Below are 6,034 nucleotides of genomic sequence, written 5' to 3'. Positions count from 1 at the left end.
GCGTACATCAGGCTCAATTAAACACAGCGGAGGGCTAGTACGGTCCTTTTCGTGCCAAAAATCCATTAATCATGAATAACCTAATATTTCAGGATGCTGGAGTCTTGTCTAAAATATAGTGTGTGAATATAGAATGTGTGATAACTCTGGCTTTTGCTCATTGAATGAGGACAAGCATGGATAAAATCAGATTTTAAGAGGAGAATTGAGCAGACTGTTTAGATTAAGTGCTGTAGCACATCATCTGTAGAGCTGGGAAACTTGAATCATTTAAGTGAATCGGTTCTTTCGGAAGTTTCCTTTAGATGAACTTGTTATTTAAATTATCCACTGATTCACTTGAACTAGTTAAAATAAACGATTCACTTATATTTAGCGTTGGGAACTCCAATTCATTTGAGTGAGTCAGTTCTTTCAGATGGTTCCGATAAATTAACTAGTTCACATAAACGATTGAAGAGACTTTGGCTGCGTTTCCCAAAAGCATCGTGAGCCCAGGTAGATCGTAGAAAGCATTGGCATGCTTTTGGGAAACGCAGCCTTTACCTTCTTTTTTAAAAGTGAAATATTTAGTTAATTGCTGCTATTTATCACTCTATTTTGATTCAATTTCTAAATAAAATAGGGTGTTTTCTAGTTTTATTAATTTTTATTTAGAATACATTTCTATGTTCAAAAAATGGAATGTTGTCACCCAATTTGTTTAACCCTTACGAAAACTGAGCAGAATGAGATAGAGTTTGGTGTGGTAGGTGTGGGTTGAAGGTATAGAGTTAATTAGAGTAGAATTGAGCAGATTGTATAGAGTTTGTTGTGGTAGATGTGGGCTGAAGGTATAGAGTTAATTAGAGTAGAATTGAGCAGATTGTATAGAGTTTGTTGTGGTAGATGTGGGCTGAAGGTATAGAGTTAATTAGAGTAGAATTGAGCAGATTGTATAGAGTTTGTTGTGGTAGGTGTGGGTTGAATGTATAGAGTTAGAGTAGAATTGAGCAGATTGAATAGAGTTTGTTGTGGTAGATGTGGGCTGAAGGTATAGAGTTAATTAGAGTAGAATTGAGCAGATTGTATAGAGTTTGTTGTGGTAGGTGTGGGTTGAATGTATAGAGTTAGAGTAGAATTGAGCAGATTGTGTAGAGTTTGTTGTGGTAGGTGTCAGCTGAAGGTATAGAGTTAAGTAGAGTAGAATTGAGCAGATTGTATAGAGTTTGTTGTGGTAGGTGTGGGTTGAATGTATAGAGTTAGTGTAGAATTGAGCAGATTGAATAGAGTTTGTTGTGGTAGGTGTCAGCTGAAGGTATAGAGTTAATTAGAGTAGAATTGAGCAGATTGAATAGAGTTTGTTGTGGTAGATGTGGGCTGAAGGTATAGAGTTAATTAGAGTAGAATTGAGCAGATTGTATAGAGTTTGTTGTGGTAGATGTGGGCTGAAGGTATAGAGTTAAGTAGAGTAGAATTGAGCAGATTGTGTAGAGTTTGTTGTGGTAGGTGTCAGCTGAAGGTATAGAGTTAAGTAGAGTAGAATTGAGCAGATTGTATAGAGTTTGTTGTGGTAGGTGTGGGTTGAATGTATAGAGTTAGTGTAGAATTGAGCAGATTGAATAGAGTTTGTTGTGGTAGGTGTCAGCTGAAGGTATAGAGTTAATTAGAGTAGAATTGAGCAGATTGAATAGAGTTTGTTGTGGTAGATGTGGGCTGAAGGTATAGAGTTAATTAGAGTAGAATTGAGCAGATTGTATAGAGTTTGTTGTGGTAGATGTGGGCTGAAGGTATAGAGTTAAGTAGAGTAGAATTGAGCAGATTGTGTAGAGTTTGTTGTGGTAGGTGTCAGCTGAAGGTATAGAGTTAAGTAGAGTAGAATTGAGCAGATTGTATAGAGTTTGTTGTGGTAGGTGTGGGTTGAATGTATAGAGTTAGTGTAGAATTGAGCAGATTGTATAGAGTTTGTTGTGGTAGGTGTCAGCTGAAGGTATAGAGTTAAGTAGAGTAGAATTGAGCAGATTGTATAGAGTTTGTTGTGGTAGGTGTCAGCTGAAGGTATAGAGTTAGTGTAGAATTGAGCAGATTGAATAGAGTTTGTTGTGGTAGGTGTCAGCTGAAGGTATAGAGTTAGAGTAGAATTGAGCAGATTGAATAGAGTTTGTTGTGGTAGGTGTCAGCTGAAGGTATAGAGTTAGAGTAGAATTGAGCAGATTGAATAGAGTTTGTTGTGGTAGGTGTCAGCTGAAGGTATAGAGTTAGTGTAGAATTGAGCAGATTGAATAGAGTTTGTTGTGGTAGGTGTCAGCTGAAGGTATAGAGTTAGAGTAGAATTGAGCAGATTGAATAGAGTTTGTTGTGGTAGATGTGGGCTGATGAATGGCTGCTGACACTTTTATGACTCTCTGTTTGTTCTTCAGGCCGAGCAGAAAATGGCACTGTCATATAAAACTCAACAGAGCAGAGAGAAACAGAGACACACAGACAGGATTGAACTGAAAAGAAAAAGAAGCCGTACAGAATGACAAAAGATTCATTTACCGTTTACATAGTTTTAAATCAGTAATAAAATCACAGCAACTTAAAATAGTCATTCAGCCAACATGTGGGGATGTGTTTTCTTGCAGATATACTGAAGTTTCATTTGAATTTAGAGATGTGGCTTTCATTATTATTGCATTCACATGTGGACTAAACTAACCCAAGCCAGACTGAGTGTGTGTGAGACGGGGGGTTGAGTTAAATAAACACCATACGACCCGTTCAGAGCTCATGTTTCTCTCTGATGATAGATTTATACAGTGCCTCCATATGCTGAAGACATTAAAACACCTCCTCCTGTACAACCTACATCACCTCCATAAACCCCCAACAGAGAGACACCACTCAGCAGGACAGACGCCTGTCTCTCTGTCTCCGTCTGTCTGTCTCGTTCACATTCTGTGTAATATAGTGTCATAAACTCTGATTTATTTGCAGTAACATCTGCAAACATCTGCAGTGACACAATACAAGACGTCTAATAGAGAATGAGATACAAACTAGAATATAGAGGTTATTTACACCTGGTATCAATATCCCTCTCAGGTGCTCCGATTACAGGTGTGCAGCTGAGACAGTTTGCTATTTCAAAATATAACTCATTTTGTGTCTTTGTGTTTCATATTCTTAGTTCAAATATACTGAACCTTTCTTACATCTATTGTTCCTTTCTTATAATAATTATACATTTTGTTTAATTCACCATTCATCATCTGTCACTCGATTATACTGATTTCCCCCTTCTTTTTGATTTATCTGATCATTTTCTGAACGTACAGTACATATGCACATTTGAAATCTTTATATGATAGATCCAAAATTTACAGTGATTTTTTTGGAGGGACATGTTTCTGTTACTGTACGTCTAGAAAAAGTTGTAAAAAATGAAGCATTATATTTTTGAAATATTTTACATTTAAAAGTTTCGACCGGCATGCAAGGAAATAGTAATGTCAGGTTTATGACTCCAGTGTTACATTTAAAACATTTGCATTTGCTGATAATGAAAGCATGATTACGTTGCATCGCTACTTTTATGAAGAGCAGTGCGTAATTTACTTTTGCATTAAAAAGTGCCATGTTTAATGGTTTTACAGCACTTGGTTTACAGGGAAAGTTCACCCAAAAATGACAATTCTCACATCATTTATTCACCCTCATGCCATCCCAGATGTGTGTGACTTTCTTTCTTCATCAGAACACAAATGAAGATTTTTAGAAGAATATTTCAGCTCTGTAGGTCCATACAATGCAAGTGAATGGTGACCAGAACACAGAAGGTCCAAAAATCACATAATGGAAGCATAAAAGTAATCCAAATTTCACACACACACATTTGGTTTGCCTAATTTATGGATGTGAAGGTCTGTGCTCCTAGTCGCTAAGTAACACAGACTTGGTTTGACAGCTTTGTAGATTCACAGGTGTAAATTTTGGAGATTGGATTTTGCTCAGTGTGTGTGTGTGTGTGTAATAGTATTATGCTTTTGCTTTCCACAAAAGCTAATAACGGTTTGCAATCTCAACTGTTCCAAACACCACAGATCTGTGTCTCTATAGCTCCAAAAAGTATTTGTGCTCTTGAGTCACACTTTAAAATGTGTGGATGTGTTTTGATCAGGGCTGTAACCACAATATACACTGAGGGGGACAAGCCCCCCCCCCCAATAATCAGATATGACCAGATTGTCCCTCCCAATAATTGATATCCTTGGTGCCGTCCTGCTGCAGTTCATTATGCACCACTGTCTAATCGTCATTGTTGCAGGAATAAGATAATGGTTTAAAAAAGTTAAAATTTTTAGCATGCACGGTATGTCATTTGAGATCAAATCTTATGTTGTTCAAAACCCACATGCTGTTACTTTTTCTTGGAGCATAAAAATAGATATTTTAAGCAGCTCTACTCCATAGAATAACAGTTTATAGTGAGCAGGAGCTGTCGAGATTCATAAAGGATTATAAATCATTATTAAAGGTTCAGTATAAAGACATCATAACAGTCGTCCATATGACTCGTGCATTATATTCCAAGCTTTCTGAGGACACACAACAGCTTTGTGTTGTTTGGACTACTTTTATGGTATTTTAATAATGATTTGTCTCTCTTTGGACCTTGACAGTAGTGCTCAGTATGAACTGTTTTTGTATGGAGAAGAGCAGCGTTCGGATTCTTGAAGAAAATATCGTGTTCAGATTCTACTGGGGAAAAAAACACCATGAGGGACAACGTGATGGCCGTAAATAATTGTGTGCATTTTTTGCTAGCCAGCTGACACAGTCATGTCATTTTACAGATACATCACTGATGAAAAGAAATTCAAATTATATTCGTCTTTTCTTTGAATCAGCACAAATGAAAGAAAAGATGACCGAAACAGGCGAACTGCTGGCGATGCAGACACAGTGTTTGTCTTGTACTGTGTGAACTTCTGTGTGAAAAATACACGGCTCTTTAGTACACGTATTCAGAAAATGACTGCATTCAGAGCCTTTACTATTTTAAAGGACCAAAGAGGACCATTATATTTGTGACCTCAACACCCGTGACCCCCCCCCCCGCCCCCCAGTGGTCAAGACATGGTTACGGCCTTGGTTTTGATTAGACAATATATCAAAGCAAGTGTCATTTATTTGAAATGCTTAAACAATGTATGTGATGTTCAAAAATGTGATTTACAAAAACACTTTGTGGCTAGGAAATGTTAGTGGAATAAGTGTCATTATTCGCTGAAATCTCATCTGTCAAATCTCATCCTTTATTCCTCATATTCAAACGGATTACGATTATGTCGCCTGCATGATCCAGTGCCGTTTGGCATTAATGACAGCAAACCTGCTGCGACGCCTCTCCATGCTGTTTGTGAATCTGAACGCGAATTGAGATTTGAGTGCTTCAACGGAGGGGAAGATTATCAGTGAATAATGACACAAATTTGGGTCGGTTCCTTGCACAAAGCTTAACTGCAAAAAAATATATTTTAACCTATTTTTAAGATTTATGCATTTGAATTTCATAACAAAATTCCATTAAATTGAATTGTCATTTTTCAAAATTACTTAATATGTATAGACTGCATATATATATATATATAAATTAAGTATTGCTCCATTCAATTGGATGGAATTTAGTTATGAAACTAAAATGCATAAATTTAAAATTATAATTTTTCGGAGTGTATTGTATGACTTGAAAATAACTGTACAAACTGCTTTTATGATACTTTACTGGTGTTTTTTTTGTCTTTTTTGAACATTGATAGGTCACTGTGTAAAAGAGCTGAACAAAGATTACTTTTAGGTTCCACAGAAGAAAGTTGCACCAGTTTGGAACAACATGAGGGTGAGTAAATGATGACAAAATGTTCATTTGTGGGCGAACTCTTCTTTTAAGCATCTAGAATATTTTTTGCAGCCACTGTGTATGTGTGTGCGTGAGAGAGAGTGACTGTAAAAGTGCTTGACTTTTTAAACTTGCTTTTTTTTCTGTTGTTTGTGACATACAGACAGACAT

At 36.7% G+C, this 6,034-nt stretch overlaps 1 long non-coding RNA gene across 1 annotated transcript; it reads left to right on the top strand.

Annotated features, from left to right (window-relative positions):
• Positions 1 to 1,318: 1,318 nt before the first annotated feature.
• Positions 1,319 to 2,351, top strand: LOC127430082 (uncharacterized). The gene is made up of 3 exons (XR_007895408.1): positions 1,319 to 1,433; positions 1,634 to 1,781; positions 2,302 to 2,351. It is a non-coding gene; the product is annotated as an uncharacterized LOC127430082 (long non-coding RNA).
• The last annotated feature ends 3,683 nt before the right edge of the window (positions 2,352 to 6,034 follow it).

This window comes from Myxocyprinus asiaticus, chromosome 39 (genome assembly GCF_019703515.2).
Source record: "Myxocyprinus asiaticus isolate MX2 ecotype Aquarium Trade chromosome 39, UBuf_Myxa_2, whole genome shotgun sequence".
Classification (NCBI taxonomy): Eukaryota; Metazoa; Chordata; class Actinopteri; order Cypriniformes; family Catostomidae; genus Myxocyprinus; species Myxocyprinus asiaticus.
The sequence above is the reverse complement of the archived record's forward strand: the minus strand, read 5'-3'. Positions and strand labels throughout refer to the sequence as shown.